The 21,894-nt window shown below is 42.9% G+C and overlaps 1 protein-coding gene across 4 annotated transcripts in view; it reads right to left on the bottom strand.

Moving 5' to 3' along the window:
* Positions 1 to 15,730, bottom strand: part of TEX2 (testis expressed 2) — a 43,838-nt gene extending 28,108 nt beyond the window's left edge. The window contains exon 1 of one of the 4 annotated variants that reach the window (XM_063410138.1): positions 15,574 to 15,730. The gene's annotated coding sequence lies outside the window, so the exon portion shown is untranslated. The other 3 variants (XM_063410141.1, XM_063410139.1, XM_063410140.1) reach the window with 3 other exon arrangements.
* Between the last annotated feature and the right edge of the window lie 6,164 nt (positions 15,731 to 21,894).

Here is a 21,894-nt window from a genome sequence, read left to right as displayed (position 1 = left end):
TTTTGGAGAGGGAAAAAAATACTATCAGACAAGACAGGCATCCAACCTCATTTCCACAGTGCTGGGTCATCAGCTATCACACATGTTTAATATTTTGGCCCAGTTGTGAAACTGCAAAACTAACACACCAAAATTTGAAAGTACAAAAACCCTACACATTTTCCAGGTTACTGAGCCATCACAACACTATACACTAAGGAAGGAAAAAAACAAACAAACAATAATCAAACCTCCAGAAATATAACAAAATCCCCTTTGCACACGATGCTGTTGGCATCAGTTTGACCCTTTCTCTTCTGCTGTTCAGCATTAACCATTTATCAATAATCTAGGAAAGCAGGAGAAAAAGATTAGGAATCTCCTCCCCTCTCCTCCCCCCAACAGCATTTTCACTGTGGCACTTTCTATCAGCTAGAACTTCATGGGTTTGGATAGCTCTTTAGCACACTGTGTTTACACTGAACGTTAATTAGCTCGTGTTTAAACACCAGTTGCCATGCTGTGCTAATGCAGTGCTAATGACCTGAAACAGATGAACTTTACTTGCACACACCAAATGTACTGAAAAGAGATTTTACTGCTTACTGAACAAGCGAGATTTTAACATCATGATTAACTTAACAGAGAATGGAAGGAAATTCTTGATTAGCCAGTATTTGCCTACCTTAAGCACGTTGCTGCACCATGAATTATGTCATATAAAAGGACATGTTTCCAATCTATTCCTGAACACAAACTCTATTTTATTGTGAAGGATTTGGGTTTCATTTTGTTTTTCCTTCCCAAAGCAGATGCTGAGAAATTTTTTCCTTGACAGCTCCTTCAGTAGGTGTTAGGTTTTGATACAGCTATTTCATCAGGCTCTTGAACCATACATTTTTATCCCTTAAATCATTTTAACAGATTCATTTCTTTCTCATTTCTGGCTACATCTTCCTCACTCATTTCCTTCCCTTACTCCTCAGCTCCTCTCCCAGCTGTTTGAAGACCTGATGTTCCAGCCTCACCATCTGAAGTGGCACAATTCCAAACTGATGGTTTGCAGATTATATTGGTGCTTTCAGAAACACAGGCTTTCAGTGCTCCTTCTTTTGAAGGCCACACTGCTCCCCATTCTCTGGCTGTCTCTTCAGGGTTTTTCTGGTGTTTATTTTGAAGATGCAAGGTATCAGTTTTATTCATGTGGCAGGCAGATCTGAATAGTAGCCTTACATCCTCAAGCTTCAAATTATTCAAAACATGAGCTTTTATCCAGAAGGGAAGAAGGCTGCTCAGAAAATAATTCCTTCCCCCAAAGGTCTGAACTTTGGATGCTGTTGCAGGGTGGAACGAGAGAGCTGCCAGCCAGCTGCTGCCATTTCCACTTGTGACCTCGAGGCACTGCATCCCCATCTCCCATGGAAGAGCAGTTCCTAATCCTCACCTGCAGGCACTGCTTTTAAAGCTCCAACAACAGGAAACAGTGAGCAGGCAAACGGGGAACTCGGCTGCCCAGGACAGACAACATTCCTCACCCCACCCCTTCCCCGGAGCAGGGACAGCGGTGCTGCAGTTGAGGGTGTTTCTGCCTGGGTGACAACATGTCCCCACCACGCTGTGATGCACCTGGTGACAAACAGGGACACCCAGGGAGAGGCCAGGCGTGGATTAGGCCATGACACCTCTGGGAAGTGTCACTGTGGTGACTGTGCTCTTCCCCAGGAATGACTAACTGGGAGTTCACAGGAAGAGCCGTGCTCCAGCAATGTGTGTCCTTCTGCCCAGCAGCATAAACACCCTTCTGTCCTTTGGACAGTGGACACACACATCCCACCCTTCTCCAGCCCCACAAAACACCTCTTCACAGCTCTGAGAAAACACACAGTCCATCCAAGAGCCTTAGACAATTATACCACCAACTTTATACAGCAATTATTTTCACATTAACAATTTAGAAAGTGATTTAAACAACAAAGCAGCAAACTAGGAACTAACTTAAAAGTCAAAATTGCATATACCACACTTAGTCATAATCATTCAGCTGGAGAAACAGGCCACATTGGGTAACTAAATTCACATGTTTTGCAGCACCAAACTACTCAAATCACATTTCTATTACTTATTGCAACATCTTCATGAGGGGGAAAGGGTGCACAGTACACTGCATTAGCAAAATGCTTTCAGAAAAATGTGCAGCAAGGTTCAACACTTGTATTTTTGTTGCTACTAAACACAGACCAAAACATGTGTTTTCCACAGAACAGAAATTCTCTTCCTCCTAAGTAAAGGAAAAGCTTTAAAGGTTATTAAACAGCACTGCAGTACTTTCCCCTGTATCTGTCAGTCCCATCAGAAGAACAAGTCCTAAATGCTGTTCAGGAAACAACTGATTTGATTACTGATAATGCTACAATTCAACTTCATGCAGATTGCCACAGCTGTTCACAGGGAAAGATGTTTCTCACTGGTTACGCCTCTGCTTTCCCCAGTAACCATCCTGGGCCATCACTGGTCCAACAGACAGCTCCTGCTTTGGCAGACTGGAAAAAAAACAACCCAGTTGTTCTTTAGGATTCATGGGGCCTTTTTATCATTTTGGGATACATGATAGTAATTTTCAAGTGTCAGACTCAAAACAGGTAGACACTTCATACTCTAAATCTACCCTTCATTTGGCAGAAAAGAGAAGCAGTGTATTTGTTTTAGACAATCTCTGCAGCCTCCATGTGCAGTGTCAGATTTGATTTTAACAGGAGCAGGATCCCACTAACAGATTATGGCCAAACCAGGCCAGCAGCACATTAAATATTTCCCAGACTGGGAATACCTGCACTAGCCAGTATGATCTGAAATTCATATTTGCTCTCAGAAGTTCTAGATCCTGTTTGATTTACTAGAAATTCAAGCAGTATCTGCCTTCCAACACTGAGATATATGGGAGAACTGCTGCAATTCTTTATACTTATTTAAAATAAGTAACAGAGTTCTCAGCATCAGACAAAATATTCTGTAAGGAGTCTTCATTTCAGGTCCTTTAAAAGGAAGCACAGTATTAGTGAAAAGTACTACTTTGCTAGAGAAGTAGTTCTAGAAAGCCAATTCCCATTTAGCCCAGAATGCCCTCCCTGAAGCAGAGAGCACAGCTGCTGGGACATTATCTGTCACATGGATTTCATTCAGCAGATCTATACCATAAAAGAGAAAAACAAAAGAAAAAAAAAAAAAAAAAGGCATACAAAATGCAAAATTCAACATTCTTTCCTATCCCCATTCAAATTTCTAATTATCATCAATTAAATTCCCTTGGCATCTCCATGAGTTAATGTATTCCATAGTTAACATCTATTGTTCCTTTTACATCCACTAGTCATTACTTTTAAATGAACTACAGAGCCAGGGTTGGTAATTACTGTCACACAATAGCCCTGTGAAACCTTCCTGTCAGGGATCCAGTTACCCAGCCTGGAGATAGGGCTGTTCTGCTCAGTTTCCATCAGGAACAAGAAGGAAGTCTTGCTTCACTTTCCAAATTCATGCAGCTGGATTTGAGATACAGAGGTGGGGGGGAAGAGGAAAAAAAAAAACAAACAAAAATCCACAAAAACCCACAAACCTGTTTTAAATCCAAGTTTATATCAATATCAAGTACTATTAAAGACTGTAGTCAAATGTGTTGAGCAGAAGCCAATCCCAGATCATGACCAAAACTGCTGGTGCCGCCCAGTATGGATCACAACACACACACAAAGCACATAACCCTGACAGAGTAATCCAGGTCAGCACAACTGAGCTGGGTGAGGTAAAACAACTCCTGCAGGAGTCCTCTGAGCATCATTTTAAAATACCCAAACGTTTTTGTGCAAATACCTTTAAATTAAGAACAATTTAAGTTAAATAATCAGCATTTAAGTATGCTTAGGGATACTTAAGAAGAAGATTCTAGGAAAGATTTTAAAGTCATGTCAATGAGATTACGCTTTTAATGAAAATTATAAACCTGTCAAAGAGACAAGTAAGAGTAGTGTTAAGTCCAGGACAGAAAAGTCAGGTAAAATTGCAATGGCATATATAAGGAGTCTTCAAAACTACTGTAATTTTGTTGCAGACAAAATTACAGGAATTTTGTTCCTGCTGCTGACGTCCTCAAACTTGTCTTTACAACATTTCAAAAATAATCAAGCAATAGTTGTTTAATGTTAGCTAAGTGAGTGTATTCTATATTAACATTTTCCCCAAAGACTTAAGAAAGGTCACCTACCTCATCAATTCCTCTGCCTTTACTGATAAAAAATTACTATTATTATTTCCTATTATCCTTCCATGACACATCACTTACCAAAAACTTCAAAAGCTGCACTACAGTCCCATTTTAACAAACACAAGACGCTAAGCAGTTAAAGGTTCTCCAGAAACTCAGAAAAATCTAATTTCTTCTTGTCTAATGATTTTCCGAAGGCTGAAGTGACGCAGTATTTTTAAGAAATCCAACATTTTCCCTAACAGAAGAAACAAAAGAAGTTTTTAGGCAAAGCTCTGCTCTTTGGAACAGATTCAAACTGCACCAGAGTGTAATTATATTAAAGAACATTTACTCCCAGTTGGCACAATAAGAATGAATATAAATTCTAGTACATACATAATAATTTCTCCATTCACGTGTTCTCCTCCTATGAACTATATTCTTGTTTATCATTTGTAATTGCAAGCAACAGGTCCTTCCAAAACACTCCATATTAACCAGCTCAAAGGGACCTTTTATTAGTTTCCAGAACAAAACAAGATACTAACAAACCAGCACTATACCCCCCTCTCACCCTCCATCACAGATTTGAGGGTTTTAGTAATTTCCTATAACATATATTGCTGTCTTTAAAATGATGTCTTTAAAATATGTGCTTTTTCCAGGTAGCTAGTTGTTAGCATCAAAATTACCTAAAAAACTAATTTGGCCACAAGTGAGAAGAGAACTGCCCCAGAAAAAGAGAAGTTTACAGACCTAAATCTGAAGTTTCTGCAGCAAGGGATTCAGAAATAGCCACATTAAAACAAGGGCAAACTCAGAGCCAGCCTAAAGCCAGCTTTTCCCAATTTCTCAAACTGCTGTATCTCCTCAGAGTCACCCTGGCAAGTCAAAGGAGAGCAAAAAAAAGCCCAACAATGGTCTTAAAATTCTGAACAATAAATATGTAACTGCTGCATTTGCCTTCTTCTAAAAGGGAGGAGAATCTACATCAGAATCTTCCGGTGCTGCACAAGTTCTGCATCTCAACAGAACATATTGGATTTCTGTGATAATAAAGCATCAAAAGCTTACACATAAAAAATTACATCTTTGGAAAGGGTAAATGGTGAGGTAAAACTGCAGAATTGTAACCTGATCTCTTATCTGAAAAAAAAAATCACCTCCTCATTAATCTGATAAAAGATTATCTAAAACCTCTGTGGATTAGTCCACAGCTGAAAACTCTGCCCACATCTCCGATTAAATTAAAGGTCACTATGAAATCTTCAGGGGAAGTTTTGACCGAATGACTTAGAGAAAAGCATGTTTCCAAAATTAAGTAAAGCAAGGTGCCCTGAATCCTAGAGTAAAAGGGCTTATCAGAATTGCCTTGCAATTGTCTTTTTTCCCAGTGCACATCAATAGGTAGAACTGCCTACAGGTAGCAAGTGAGCATTCAAGGACTTGCTACATTTACATTCATTTCCCTAACAAAAAAAAAAATCCATCAATGGTCACAGTACCTGCCAAGGTTAAACAACCTTCACACATCTTCATATGAAAAGGTTTTAAAAATAAACAGGCTCATCCACATGAGGCTAAACTCAGACACACGAGGAGCAGCAGCAATTAGTAACTCAAACTCCAGGTCGCCATGTAAAATGCAGTCATGAGAGATCATTAAAAAAGGAATGGAATCTACAGATTTACCCATAGGTATCTAAAGACTTTTTTTTTTAATGGAGATTTTTAATGATCAATCAAATTTCGTATTTCTTATGTACAGCCTTCATTTTAATTTCATGTTCTGCAGAGGATTAGCATGCTAGGTGTTTTATGACTTTTTAACCTGACAGGACAAAACACAGTATACAATCATGGTTTCTTTAGGTCTCAGAGATATTTTCAAAATTACAGAAGAAGGGGATATTCTCTGGTATTATTAAATAGGACTAAAGCACTTAATATTTAGAAGTATTTAGTCTTGGACCTAACACATCCCAAAGAAGCAAAGTAATAACTCTTCAAATAAAATAAACCATCAGAAAAAACAGGCAAAGATCTACAGACCAGGCAGGTGGCACAAACCGAAACAAAACTAATCAAAGCAAGGCTATTTTCAGAAAGCTTAAATTGTCTAGGGAAGGGAGGAGGGCTACATTTACATCTAATACAAATAAGGCATTCATACCTAACTAGAAAGGCAGTTGTACTTAGCACATGAAAATTAATTATCTTAAGGCACCTGAAGATACAGAGCAGGCTGCAAATATTAACACCGAGAACACAGAGGGCACACTGATTACAGCTGTTCACCTCCTTGCATCTCATCTACCCAAGGAAAAGTGTCTTTGATAAATGCACAAAGTGCATTTACAGCAGATCACGATTTCTCAAGAAGCTTCTGCAAGCATAATCCCCAGAGGGTTCAAAGGACAGAAAAAGTTAGGAAAAGGACAATAAACAGGGCTTCAAAACAGGCAAGTCTTTTCAGAGCTGCCATCAAGTTTGAGAAGTGGTAGGACAAAAGTAATTCAAGCCAAAAGTCAAACTTTTCTGCAAAGTTTCTTTAAAATAATTGTTCCCAGCACCTAAGAAAGGCAGTCCTGCCAATCACTCCATGCCGTGCAATGAGTGGACTCTCCTGTCACTGGATTCCATGAAAAAATTAATGGAGAAAGGTATTACCAGCATTTCCTGCTACCTGGAAACTGCAAAAGAAACATAAATCAGCACCACATGAACAGAAAAGCTCTTTGTGATCTAATTTTGGAAGAAAATGGACTTGAATTCCAGACTTCTCTAAAAGCCCTGTGCGGGTAATCATGTTATTTTTAGTTTCAGTATTATTAGGAGGGTGAGAAAAATTTTGCTTTAACTTACCTGACTGAAGAGCAGTGTTCACACAGATTATGAACAAGTAATATCATAAAGAGTCACTAACACCTTAAAGCAGCAACAGCAAAGACCAAGAACCAAATTAATGCAGTTCTAGAATTACAAATATTCTAGCAAGAACTGTGCAGAGATCATAAACTACTGATGACAATTTCTGTGCTTAAAATACTTAAACTCCTAATTCATAGAAAGAGCCATAGACGGTTAACAAAACAAATTCTAAAGAATCCTTGTTCTAAGAATAGCCAGAAAATAAAATGTCAGATTTGGAATTGGTGAGTACCAGACATTTCTCTCTCCGCTTAAGGCAACACTCATCTCATTCAGATTTATGTTCAGCTCAGATACCTAGAAACGAAAATGCAAAAGTTCAGCAGCACTGTGGCTTTCCAGCTGGAGGACGCAGAGTGACGAGCACAGGACAACATCCAAGACCCTGAAATGGAGCCCAGATGGCCCCAAACAACCTGGATTCTTACCATGCTAAGGACAAAGCATTTTGCTTATTAAAAAAAGCCAAAAACCCAAGCAAACACACAAACACTGTTGACCCTCAATGAGAAAAGACATTAAGTGAGGCTTAATGAAAATATCAGAACAGACAACGCAGCCCTCCCCAGCTTCCCAACTGATTGTCATGACATGAGGGCTGTGGGGAGCTTCTCAGCTTGTCAAAAGCTCCTAGAGCCTTGCAACCATTATATATATTTCAGTATCATCTCACAAGGACTCAGTTTGAATTAAAGAGTGGCTAAAGCATTTTATGATTAAAAATGCTGGACTTTGAGACAGACATAAAAACACTCACTCAAGTGCACAGGGATGAAGCAACCATACAATTCCTGGTTATTCTATTGCAGTACATGCTAATATTTCACAAAATCCACAAAAACATTAAGGCAAAAAATAGTATGTGGCAAAAGGATTCCCACACGTGTTTTCATGTAAACACATTGTCTTATTTTTCCCATAGTATTTATAACTCTAAGCATTTCAAGGCGTAAACTTAATTGACCAACATTGGCAAGAATTTTCCCTGGACTTTGTTATTCAGAACATGAAAGAGGCCTTGCCACAAGCAGCACTGAAATCAAAGGCAGCAGCTCCATCTGCATTCCCCTCTGTTTCCTGCATTACACACAGAAGGGAGAGGTACTTAATGATTCAGTGAAATATATTAAAGCTTTCTGGTGGTTTGGATTTGGGCTACTTTTGGGGTTTTTTTCAAGAGCAATGGAGGTAACTCCTATTCCTAACAGCTGCAATGCACTGTAATTGCAACATCTGACAGGTCAATTACAGATTGCCTGACCCAACAGCTGCTTCACGGGCCTGACTCCCATTGAAATCAACTGAGTCAGAAAATTATGAACATAGTTTTTAATGCCTAATTGCTAAGAAACCATGGGAGGTAGATATACGAAAAAAACCAACCCAACTTTGCTGGCATTCTGAATTTAAATGATCATTTCACTGGAAAGTAGACACTGTGCTGCTCATAAGGAGAATGCAAACCAGTACACTGAGTGGGTAAAGTGAGGTGCTTGCGCATATGGGGATCCTTCCTACTCTGTTTTTCTCTCTCAAAATGTGGTACTGATAACAAGCCTGGAAGGATAATTTGTCATGTGAATACTCAAAAAAAAAAAAAAAAAAAAAAGGCAAAAAGATCAAGAAGAACATAAACAGAGCTCTCATCTCTTCTTTTTTCAGCAGCATGGATCTACCAGAACATGGTCTTTCCCTGTGTGGATCAGGCCATAGGTGTTAAGGAAAAATAAAACTTTCCTTAGAAGGTTTAAGTTCATTAAAGGTTTTCTGAACTTTTCAGCATTCCTTGAGAAATGTTCTCACACATTACTCATTTTCTCTCAACCTCTGCTCCTCTATGGTATAATTCAGTCACAGCACACAGACACAGGTGTTTAACTTTAGTGGAAGGCAAACCTCAGTTAGACCAGTACAATGGGACTTCTGTAAATGAAATCTCTTCTCCAGAACTCTATTTTGGAGCGGCACATACTAAATTTTGACCAGCTACATAGGGAGCTGTAAAACACACACCCAGATCTCAATTCTGAGAACATTAATGAGCGTGGTTGTCTCCAGGAATTTCATCTGACAACCCCACTGGCTGAAAAGTAAAAAGGTCAGTGGGTGGGTGTCTTGTAGCAATGCACACCAAAATTCACCAGTTACCAGCTGAATTCACAGTGCAATATGAACAGCTTAAAAAAATTAATGAATTTTTAAGAACTGCAGTTCTACTTTACATTCAAGCTGTCATTCTCCTTTGCAGTTAACTCCTTATAAAAAAAGTCTTCCCATTCTCATCCTCTATTTGCTATTCAGTAAACAGGTACCATCAGTGCAATGTTTGTCCAGGAAAAGCCTTCAACACCAAAGAAGTTTCTACTGCTGCACTCAGAAATAGTTTCTGTAGTCTCAACCAGTTAAAAAACAGTTAAGGGTGAACGCACTCCCCTCTATATGGGTCACATCTTGTGCACACACATGCACAGGAAGTGTCATTAAAGCAGCTTCAAGGAAATTAATTTTAGGTCATCAATTTTAAGCTCTTGATTTGCTGGGAGATAAAAGAACAGCAAAAGCCACCAGATGGATTCAAAAGGGCAAAGGAAAATAAGTGTCTTTGAGCCATATCCTGCCTTGTCCAATTAAAGAATTGTGCAGGCAAGTCTAATTTCAGGCATAGGGCAATGTTCATATATCCATGCTTAATTCATCCACCAGGCATTTGTTTATCAAAGAGAGTCAAGCTCTGAATTACAAGCACTGTGAGCAGGTTTGTGGGTATGCACAGCACATACTCATCAGGGTGTGGGTGTGTAAACAAGGCTTTTAATTGCTCAGAGAGGTCAGGGCAGAAAGCCAAGCAGCAGTGGCAGCTCAGGTTGTCTTCCAGGATAAGGTGACAAAATAGTGAGGACTGAAGGGTGAGGAAGCTGCTCCCATCCCTGCAGAGCTGCCTCAACGGAGGCTTTAGATACAACATTGGTCACTCTTTTGGGGACACTGAACTGAACAGTGGAAGTGGAAATGCACACACGGATGGAAATCTCTCACCTCCATTCGTCACCACCCCGCCAGACAAGCTCCTCTCTGTCAAAATGAGGAACAGCCTCCACACCCCCTCAAAAGTTCTCCCAGCTCCGTGAAGGATCAGAAGTGTTACTTCAACAGACAATTCCCACTTCGGCAGCCTGAGATCTGAACAGAGCACACAAACCAGCACTGTTGTGACTGGGGTTACTGGAGGAGGAGGCTCCAAAAGCCAGTGTTCACACCTCACCCATTTGTGTCTACAAAGAAGTTTGCAAAACAGCCTTGGTATTTTCATGCAGTGCTTAGGGCAGCTGGATGGAAGAAGCAGATTAAAAAAATATATCCTGAGAAAACAAAACCACTCATGGGGCAGCACCACAATCTACTCATTTTTATAATTTCAGTTGTGAAGTTTTAACTTGGTAGAAAGAATGATAGCTATCTAGAAAGGATTTAAAAGTAAAACTGGAAAGTTGGCCCAGCTCATCAGAAAACCAAAGGTTCATAAAATCTGTTTAATACTCAAAAACCATTGCCAATCCACATCTCAAAGCTGCGTGACAAAAGAAATGGAGAGCCACACAACTAAATATTTATACTCCTAAATACAACACACCTCTCAATGCATCTTTTCAGACACACAGGAGTTTTCTGAAACTGTCAGGCACAGCTTTCAGCTTGCCTGAAATCTCTCAGCAGTGTTAAGGGAGTCTGGGAACACTCGGCCTGTTGTCATAAAGGGAATGATAAAAAGGAATAAAGAGAATTACAAAATAGGAAAAAGTTTGTATGCACAGCTGGTCCGTTCTCCATCCATATCTCTTGCTACTCGCTAAAAATAACACATAAATAGAAGAGTAACATTTTTTTCTTTTCTATAAAAATACTTTTGTAAAGTTGTCACGCATTTGCTCAGAAGGTTTATTCAAAACCTGGCAGAGCATTTATTAACCAGCACACTTCTGAGCCGACAGATGTTCAGGATTATCTCCCCCTTAGTTCTTTCCACTTCTCCCAATTCCTTTGTTTAATACTTCAAGTCAAGTTGAAAAGGAAGAAGTGTGGAAGTGATTAGACAAAAAGAAATGCTACTGAGGAGGTCCTACAAAGATAAGCCTTATCAAACGTCACAGCAGCTCCAAACAAGACAAGAGTTGTACAGACCACTTTCATTTCCTACCAAAGTACATTTATTTATGTGACCAACCCCAAGCATTACACAAGAGAACCGGGAAAGAAAGCGAAGCCTCTCCGGGCAACAGTGGTGACGGGTACATATTAAGCAAGCAGAATGGTAATGCCCAGCCTGGAAAGCACCCAGACAGAAATCCTCACCTTGCCCTGGCCACAATGGGGCAGGGAGATGGGAACAAGAAGTGGAGGTGACAGCAGGCAGGGCTGTGGGAATGCTCTGCAATGCTCCTGGCCTCAGCCAGCGGGGTCTGGGGTGGATCCCCGGCAGAGCCTGGAGCAGGCTCTGGTACGTGGGGTTTCAGCAGGCAGGGAGGCAGAACACGCTGCAGCTCGCAGGCAGGAGGCAGCGAGCACCACTCACACAACTTGCACTGTCTCTCCATGTCACATGTTCGGCAACATTTCCTACCCGAGCTCCCACAGCACAGGCGTGTGAGCACCACCAGCTCCTTCCCCACACAGAACCCTCATTCTTCTAGCCTGTCTGGGCTCATGAAAACAAACGTTTTTCTTTTCTCAGTCTTAATCCTGACTTCCAGGGAAACAGAGTGTTTTTTACATCTCTCTATTTAATTTCAGATCAGAACTTCACTGCAGCTCATGACAGGTCATATTCACATTTTATTCCTCTGCCATCTGCTTTGAAACCCTCAGGATCAAAGGAGTCTGTACCTTCGTGCCTATAATTTTGTAGTCCTATTTTACAACTGAAGTGTAATTTAAACAAAACACATGAAATCCAGAGTAAGATCTAAAGTACTGTAGCTCTGTCTTCTATTTCCACTATTAAAACCCAATATAGAGATTTTCTGGCTCAAACAGATCCTTTAAAAGAGCACTCCAATGCCTGAATAACTATTTTCATACTCTTAAAAGAGATCCTATTCTAAGCTTGACCATCGCACCTTCTCACAGCTCCAGGATAACAATCCTGCAGGACACGCAACACAGTCACAGCACTAAGGGACATTCTCCTGCAATATTCCTGTCATCCAACACCAGCAGGGTCAGAGAGCACAACACTTTATAAACCACTGAGGCCCTGGGTAATGAATATTAAAGCCTGGTTCACACAACGATTCATTTCCGCTGCCCTCCTGGCCTTTATGGGAAAACACCACTGTTTACCATGTTTATTGATCTTCTGCTGTCCCTTGTCCATCAGTACTCTTGCCTTTTAGAACCCCAACTGCCCCAGGTATTGACTGGGACTTTGCATAGCAGAGTCAGGAGAGGAGATAGTTAAAACAAATAGCAAACACAACGAACAGAGAAGTAGGAGTTCTAAAGAGCAGAAGGGCAAGATCAGAGAATAAACGCCTTATTATCATTATACTCTCATGTCTCTCCAAAGCCAATAGCAATTGGCTTCAACAGAGACAATAGAGAATAAAAATGACCAGTAAATAACACATCTTGGAACTCCTTTCCTCCCAGAGGGTGAAGCAGGAAGAAAAAACACCAGCAAAACTTACAGGGATTACTGCACACTGCAGACACCTCTGTCACTCTAACCTCTACCATCAAAACTTGCTCCTCCTGCTTCCTTTCTCTCACCACTTCCATCAGAAGCAAGACTGGCCTTGGCTAACACAGAATGTCTTCAAGCAATGCCTCTTAGATGCTTTAATGGAGCAATTTCAACTTAAGACACTTGGTTTTTATTTTCAGAGATGATGGTCATCAAGGAGTCCATTAAAGGAAATTATGAAAGAGGCAGATTCTGCATTGCCAAACTGGTCTTACACTGGTTGTATTGTTACTGTGCTGAGCAAGGTGAGGAGATTCTGCTCATACTCAAACTCACAAAACCAAGTTAGCACACAGCAGCCTCCAGTGCAAAGCTCCAACAAGGATATGTGTGAAAGAACGTAAAAATCACCCTAAAAGACTTAAAATTCCATTTGTCAAGTACATAAATACTTTAGGACCTCTGGTACACAAAGCTTGGCCCAAATCCAAGCAAATCCATTCCCTTACAGCTCTTCTGAAGAGGACACTACCTCAGTGCTATCTGTGCAGGAGGTCAAACCTCATCCCTCTCAATGCTCTGAGGGAGCAGGGGCTGAGGCTGCTGGGTGAGGATAAACCCTCCCAGCCAATGCACAACCTTCAAGTCTTGTTGTCTTAAGCTGGAAATGGGATTTTGATCCATTCTTATGAACTTCAAACTTCTGTGCTCGCCATGTTAAGAGAAGCTTTAGAGAAGCCATCCTCTAAGAAGAGATAATTCACAATTCTGTCAAGAACAGCTGATCATATATTTTTATGACACAATAATTGGGGTTTTTGTCCAGAAAAGATGATTAATTCAACCACTTGCAGTACAAACCCTCCTCCCCGCCACAAACCAAACCCTTTACTTTGTGAATTTGAACCATTTAGCACAATCCTCTACAATAAGGAGTGGTACATTTTCTTTTTTTGGTATCAACAATTGTGACATGATATTGTTCTCTCAGCAGCTCAATGTTCTACCCTCCTCTGCCTTGAAAGCACAACACATCCTTTCAAGTGTCCACTTTGCATTAGTTAAAAATGTCCATGCCCTTTATCAGGCACATGTGGCACCCTTGTGCACTTCCAGAGTTGGAACCTTCACTCACACGATGTAACTCTGGTGGCAAGAAGTATGCAATTAATACACACTATTGGGCTGTGTCCTCCTTCAAGTTTTAACTTTGGATTTTATTCAATGATTTTTTTTTTCTGAAATAGGTCATTTCAGTAAGTTCTTTGCGCGGACCAGAAGTGTTGTTCACAAGAGAAGTGTTCAGCTTGCCAGTACAACTCCCAGGTGGTACCATACCCCAGCAAACTGCAAGACATCTCCGAGCACAGAATCAACTTCTTGGTCTTTTACTCAAGGGAGAATGAACCCTGCACTGCTTTAGAAACACTACCTCAAGCCTCAGCACCTACTTGGAGCGTAATTAATATGCCACCCACAACACAGCACCTTGTTGGATGAGCTCTGAAGTCAGACAGAACAGTAACCTCCCATAAACTATAAACCAGCAAGATGTCAGTGTCTTTAAAAGTCAATTTTAACATCCAAAATCACTAGTCTACCCTTTTACCCCTAAGATAAAGTGTTTTTATCTCTCATTTAGCATATTTTAAGTTCCAAGAAAATCAAAACAGGGTACTCATACTGCCTGAATTTTATTCAATTTAGGAATATTAAGTTATTTTAGCACTAAAAGGACAACATCTTCTTCTAAAAATATACACCCCTGAAATTGTGAGCATGCCTCATTTTTCCTGAGTTACACAGGCAATATCATCTTGAAAGAGGAGTATGACAAAGCATCTTAACAGAAGATAATCTTACAGCACTGAAGACTTAAGCTAATTTATCTTACGGTTATAATACTTAAGTTGCATACAAAAGTTTAAATTAACCTCCGCTGTGTACTTGATTTCCCAAAATTATAGTCAGGAGCTCCCCAAGACATTTGCTGACAGATAAAAACCACCAAGAAGTTGAGAACAAACATTTAGAAGGAACTTCAGCACACGCTGAAGAGACACGACGCACTGGTTTAGCCCCTGAACTGCAATGAAGATAACACACATGACACTGAAAATTAAAAGAGAAGCAGAAACCAAGGAGCCGACAGCTAGGGCAAGAGAGAGGAAACAATTTTAGTAGACAGGAAACCTCTCGCCTTTGGTGGTAAAAGCCAAATGAAAAATTCTCCCCCGGTTCCAGCAGGAACGACCGCTGCCGCTTGTTTTTAAGGTGTCGCTCGTACTCGGGCAGCTCCTGCCCAGCTGCACCCCCGGCACGGCAAACCCCGCTCCGCGCCGAGGGGAAGCGGCTCCACCGCGCCCAGCCCCGCACCGGCCCGGCCCGGCCCGGCCCGGCCGCGCTCCCCCGGGCTCCCGGCTCCCCCCGGCCGCCATCCGCCCCGCCCGGCCCCGGGAGCCGCCCGCGGCCCGGCCCGACCGCCGCCCTCGGCCCCTGCGCCCCTCCCGCCCGCAGCCCGCGGGGACCGGCGCGGGGCCGCCCTCACGGCACTGCCCGGCCGCAGCACCTCAGCCGCGGCTCCCGGCACCGCCCGGCTCCCTCAGCGCCCGGCACTGCCCCAAGCCCTCACCTCAGCCGCGGCTCCCGGCACTGCCCCAGCCCCTCACCTCAGCCGCGGCTCCCGGCACTGCCCCAGCCCCTCACCCCAGCCGCGGCTCCCGGCACTGCCCCAAGCCCTCACCTCAGCCGCGGCTCATGGCACTGGCCCGCTCCTGCCCGCGCCGGGCGGCGGCAGCGGCGGGGAGGCGGCGGCGCCGCCAATCCGGGCCCCGCGGGGGGACGGGCCTGCCCGAGCCGCCGCAGCGCCGGCCCGAGGGGCGGGACGGGGCGGGCCGGAGCGGGGCGGGCGGGGACGGGGGCTGGGGGACCCGCGGCAGCGGGAGCGGCGCTGTCCGTCCCTGGAGGTGCCGGTGTTCCAGCGGCCGGTGGTGGTGACGCCCGCAACGGCCCCCGGGGCGAGGAGCGCTCGGGCCCGCGGCCGGCGCGGGTGCGGAGCTCCGGCCGCTCCCGGTTCCAGCCGCCGCCGGGCGTGCCGAGCCTCCCGCGCCCCGTGCGGGCCGGGCCGATAACCCGCCGGTTCCAGGAACGCGGCTCTCGGTGCGGGCTGGTGTCACGGGCTCAGCGCAGGGATCGCCGCTGGCAGCGCTGAGGGAGCGGCTGCGGCACGGAGCGTGTGCGCGGCCAGGCACAGGGAAGCTGGGTGGCATCTAAACATTCCAGAAATGGCCAAAAATCATCGGCTCCCTGACCGAGCAGGCACTTATCCCAGGAAATATGCCCTGGTAGAGGTCATTTTATTTACCCTTCATGTTTCCCAATTTGCAGCACACAGAGGAAAAAAAAATTCTCTGTGGCAAAAGGTTGTTTTCTCAATAATGGTCTTATGCAATAAATTACAGCCTTTCTACTGCTTTTACCCTTTACTTAATTGCCCTTGCTTCTGCAGACAATTAATGATGACATTACAGCATTACACCAGGTCAGGCTGATGCTGGCCTTGGCTGCCCAGGTTTCTTTAGTCAACCCTGGGTTAATGTGGCTGTCCCAATTATCTTCTCTTTAAAAATTTCAGTTTGAATTAAAGCATAAAGAATCCTGCAAAATCCTTCAGTCTCTTTATTTCATACCAGCCTTTAAATTTATGATACTTTATGAGGTGATGGAACAAAATTTATTTACTAACCAACATTTAGTGCGATATGTGAGCAGAATTAAAGCACTCCAAACTAGCCAATGTGAAGAGTTAAGTATAAATTACTAATTTTCCAACAGTTTCCTATGTTACCTGCAGCTGTAGCTGTGCTGAGGTCTGGGGTTGCATTATACCTGTAATATGTAGTAGGGGTTGCAGTCTAGGTGCAGGTAGCATTCAGACTGCTGCTCTCATTAAATGGCAGCGACAGGTCAGTGCTTGTGGAAGTGAATTATTCACAAGCATCTTTGAGTTCTGTTTTTAAAAGCAGGATTCTTGCATGTAATGGAAAACCAGAGTTACTGAGAGCAGCCAGCACCTGCCAAAATCTGTTTCAGTGAGGAATGGCCTGAACTCATCAAATGGATGGTCAGAGCCTTCAAGCTGTTGGATATCCAAGCACTAAACTCAGCAGTCTTAAGGCTTGCAGCTGAGAGAACTGAAGGAACCCAGCAAAAAACTGCATTGTGTGAGCCTCACTGCAGCACCTCAATTTAGTCTTAGATTTTTTAATGAAAAAGACAACATTCTATTTGAAATACAGGTACAAATGTATTCCGCTAGGACATGTTTCTATTATTCATGGCTGTCCTTGCATATAGGAAGACCTTTGAATACTTATACAAAGCCAATGTTAATGTTTCCAGAGTCTGGAGATAAGGTAATGGTTGTTTCCTTAACAACAGGTTTTCCCTGCAGGAACAGAGCCTGTGGCTGAAACTGTGGCTGGTTTTGGCTATGTTAAACTCCAATCAACTCACTGGAGTCTCTGAAGCTTTTTTTGCCCTCTCTTTGCATGTAACTTAAGCAACACATGGACTAAAACTCCTGACCCAAGACAAATATTTGTGCACCTGGAGTTAGGTCCTCAGCAGAGGCTTCTTCCATAGCATGGCACGTGCTGAACGAAGGCTGGAGGCAGCCACTGGGAAAAACTGGGCCCAAGCTGTGTCTGAGCAGGGTACCACGCTCTGGGCTTCATGGGAATCCTCTTCTGAAGTCCCAGGAAGAGGGGGAAAAGGAAAAATCTCCGAATATTTGAATCATTCACTGCTGTAAGAGTAAATCCTTTTGTTGGATTATTTATCTTCCACCTATCCTACAAAAAGAAAAGAGAATAAAGTAATGTTTATTTATTTTTAATATTTCAGTATTGCATGTATAAATATACAGTCATTCTGAGAAACAGCAGCCTGCAGGCTCTAGAAACAGGTATCTACAGTCGAGAGCTGCTTTTGAAAAGAATTACTTTAATCTTTTGGAATATGTGAGGGAGACATTTAAATAGACTTTAAAGGCAGTGCTTGAGCAGGCTGTAAAAGAATAGGTAATATTTCTCCTCCAGAGCTACTGTGAGGCTCAGTTCATTTCTCTATAATGCCCCCATCAGAATTTCACAGCTCAGGGCAGTTTAAAGCCTCTACTTTTGTGAGAAAAGAACATTACATGAGCTTTGGGGTTCCACATGGTTTTCACAAATCCCATTGCCATCAGATCCTGGGGAAGACCCAAGAGCTGCAGGACAGCCCTGCTTGCAATTTTATGCTGAGAAGCTTTAAGAGGAATGAGGCAGCAGCTGAGCCTGACGTGTGGATCTTGGCAAACACGGGTTTGTGTGTGTGAGAACAGCTTTGCTGTTGGTTTGTTTGGTTGTTACCAGTGCAACATTAAATGCAAGGGAAAGAGGCTTGGAAAAAACCCAAACAAGGCTCCAGCCCACCCAGTGTGTAGAGCCCAACAAGGACTGGCAATGCTGGGGCTTCCCAGTGCTTCAGCTGGCTCTGGGTGTGGGTATGGAGGGGAGTACGAGCTGCCTGAAGCCACACTCCTTCCACAGCACTTGTGGGCCCATCTTCTGCTTGTCAAACACCCCAGTGAGGGTGATCTCAGCACCTCCCAAATTCTTTCTCTGCCAGTGGCTGCACTGCTGTCTCTGGATCTGAACTGTCTAATTTGCAAACTGCCCATGCTGTCCTTCACCCCATCACTTTTCCCTACACTGACCCCAGCTCCTGGGCTGGCTCCTCGCTGGCACAAAGGGGCACAGCCTGGTCATACCCTCCCCAGCCAGCTCCCCAAGCCTGGCTCCAATTCTGCTGCTCTGTTTCTAAAATCCCCCTGGGAACTGTAGAAATTCTGAGCTCTTCTTGCTTCCTGTACTAAAGCACATTATTCTGAGGTTTGGGGTTTTTTATTGCTGCTTCATATTTAAAGCTGAGCTGAGGATAGATCACAGAATCATTAAGGTTGGAAAAGACATCCAAGATAATTGAGTCCAACCTTTGACTGATCATCACCTTGTCAGCTAGACCAGAGCATTCATAACTCCTCAATTACAAAAGCAGGTCTCAAATGCAGCTGTAAAACAAAATATCCAAAAGAATGGTGGAGAGAAACAACATTAAAAATTACAGGAATTTAGTCCTCATTTGCCCTTGTGATCTTCCTATTTCCTTCTCTCTCTTTTAATTTTTTTAAATTTTATTTTTATTTATTTAAGGCTTCTCGACTGCCAAGTATCTGTGGAGAAACTGCTCTGTGCAACTGCTCATGTCAAGCCCTTGCACTCAGAGAAGACACATTTCCAGAGCCAGAGGAGGTTCCAGCTTGCACCCGTCTCCAGCACAGCCTCTGGTGGCTGCAGGAGCTCCAGTGGATTCCCAGGACAAGCTAAAGCAAGGCCAGCAAGGTGTGCAGAGGCAGAGCCTGCCCAGGTGTGGTGGCACTGCCAAGGTGACACCCAGAGGCGGAGCTGTTCCCAGCGAAGGTGCTTTGCAAGGCAGCCTGGGTCAGGCAGTTCCAGTGCTGGGAATTTGCTCTGGTTTCTCTTAGACCTCCAAAACATTCTGGATGGTTTTTACATGAGTTTATCTCTCCCTGACACTGAATCCAGACTGGGGAAATGGCCAGAGCACGTCTGCAGCAATGCCACCCATCACTGGGGAAGGGGCAAGTCCTGGGCCACCCAGAACAGCCTCGTGCCTGCTGCCAAAGTCACAGCAAGGTTGTGCGAGCTGCTATCTGTATTTCAGTGTACCTGGCAAATGTACAAAACTCTAAAAGCCTGAAATCTGATCCACACATGGTGGAGAAGTCAATACTCCTCCCTCCACCGAGACCTTGGTGAGGTAGGATGTGGCTGAGTGCTGGAGCACTGCAGAGTGCAACTGTGGCAAAATCCAAAGCTGGGGGAGGTTGGGGGATACGGTGGCACTAAGGCTGCAGTTTGTCTGTGCAGGTATTGCACCACAAGGCCTTGACAATAATGTCAGATGCTGCAGACAATTTCCTGGTAATCAGGAAAAGCAAAGCACAAAATAAACAGCGTGTCCTGACCTTTCAGCTGCCAAATCATTCACCTATTTTAAATCTACAAGTAAATTTAGTTCTGACATTACAGAACAGCTGAAGATACATGTTTAAATCAGGCACATACACTGCAATTTTTCCACATGCACAGGAGCATTAACACCAGGCAGCAGCACTCTCCTGCTCCTGCCTGGGCAGATGCTGTGGTTCTACACTGATGGCTGTAATTTAAATAGTTAGTTAAGAGAAAAGACCATTGAATACAGACTAGAAATGAACAGCAGCCTTTAGATCTACAAGTCTAAACCAACTTGTCAGGAGGTTCATAATGTTATTTTGGGGGTAAAAAGAGAATATATGGTCAGGCTGTCTCTGGTGATTTTATTGTCCCTTGTCTTCACAGGGAAAGTCAGAAAAATTAATCTGAATTAATAACACCTGTGACTTGAAAGTTACACCAGTGAGTTTTGTTACTCAGAGTTAAAGTGGCCTTCATTCAATTTAGCTTTCTTCATTTTCCAAGTAAAGTACACTAAATCAGATTAATACCACTTAATTCTGAATATGAATATCTGCAGAGGTCTTAATAGAATTTAACTAATCTACTTTAAAATATAATTCAGCTCAGGTTTCCTGAGTGTCCCCTTCAAGGAAAGACTCAAATCAATAGCCTTAATGGGAATTGTTCCTCGATTGTGCTGGCATGAGATCAAAACATCACTATCATAAAAATAGCCACATCTTGTTTAGATGTCTTTGTTCTGAGAACATTAACACCCAACCCAGAGCTGAATGTATATCTGCTGAAATGGCATTAAAAGTGGCAGCATGAAGTTATTTTACTCTTAGTTCCAAAAGCAGGGTAAAACACTGACTTTAGTTTCTCCAGCTGAGATGGAGAACAGGCTAAGGTGGTCAGGGTCATTTCCATGTTCTGAAGGTGTAAACAGTATGAATTGTTTTCATAAGGCTGTTATAATTTAGGCTGTTGTGCAATTCTAGACAGTGTAATTTCAAACCTGAATGTTGTTGGAACCTTTATTTACATGAACTTCACGGAGGTGTGAGGAACTGCTGTCTCTGTGACAGTAACTTGTAACCTTCCACTGAGCATCCTCGTGACCTTGGGGTTTTCTCAGAGTGCCATTAAAACTTTCAATTAAATATTGCTCAGTAATCTATGCAGCAAGAATTCCTGAGTCAAAATTCCAAGTGTTGATGGATAATGTGTTTTCCACACAAATCCAATGAGATATCCTACAGAATCTGAAATGTACATGCAGAGTCTATGCTGGAATAAAAAGTAAACTAAACATGTCTAAGCCTTTAGAACATCAAATCCAGACTCCAGACAATATTAAAACCTTCCAGATTGGAGTGAGACTCACCAGTCAGTGCTGCCTTCCATTGCATTTAGACAGAGAATTAATCTTAATATTCGAAGCCTTCCAAAATCTGCATGTTTTAAAAATGCTGAAATTTATTTCTCTTGAAGTATAGGCTTGTTACAGCTATTTAAGAACCTCTTATTGAAGTCAGATGGATCTTGAACCTCCCTTGGGGATGGTTTAGATGTCAGTGTTCATCCATTAACAGATTGGAAACCATCCAGGGCAATATTGCAAGAAAACACACCATGTCCAGGCTTTCTTCCGGTTTCTTCCTCTGTTAAACAAGACTCTCTGAGCAGCTCTCTACAAATACATCCAAGGTTAACTACGATAAATAGGGCAAGGAATGCAGAGAAATTCAAATGGGTATTAACAATGCATCCTGCTCATTGGTCAAAGGGGTATTTCTCTCTAGTCAGAAGGGGAGCATGGAGTAAAAACACCTGGGCAGTGAGAATCTCATCTTGCCCCGATTCCATCACTTACTCCTGCTCCTTGTCACTGACAATAAGTGTGCAAAGCTCTTGCTCTTCATCAGCACAATGCCACATGCTGAGTGTGTAACCCCAGTGACAGAGTTCAGGCAAAAGCTTATGGGACCCAAACAGGT

Source organism: Prinia subflava, chromosome 12 (assembly GCF_021018805.1).
Source record: "Prinia subflava isolate CZ2003 ecotype Zambia chromosome 12, Cam_Psub_1.2, whole genome shotgun sequence".
Classification (NCBI taxonomy): domain Eukaryota; kingdom Metazoa; phylum Chordata; class Aves; order Passeriformes; family Cisticolidae; genus Prinia; species Prinia subflava.
The sequence above is the reverse complement of the archived record's forward strand: the minus strand, read 5'-3'. Positions and strand labels throughout refer to the sequence as shown.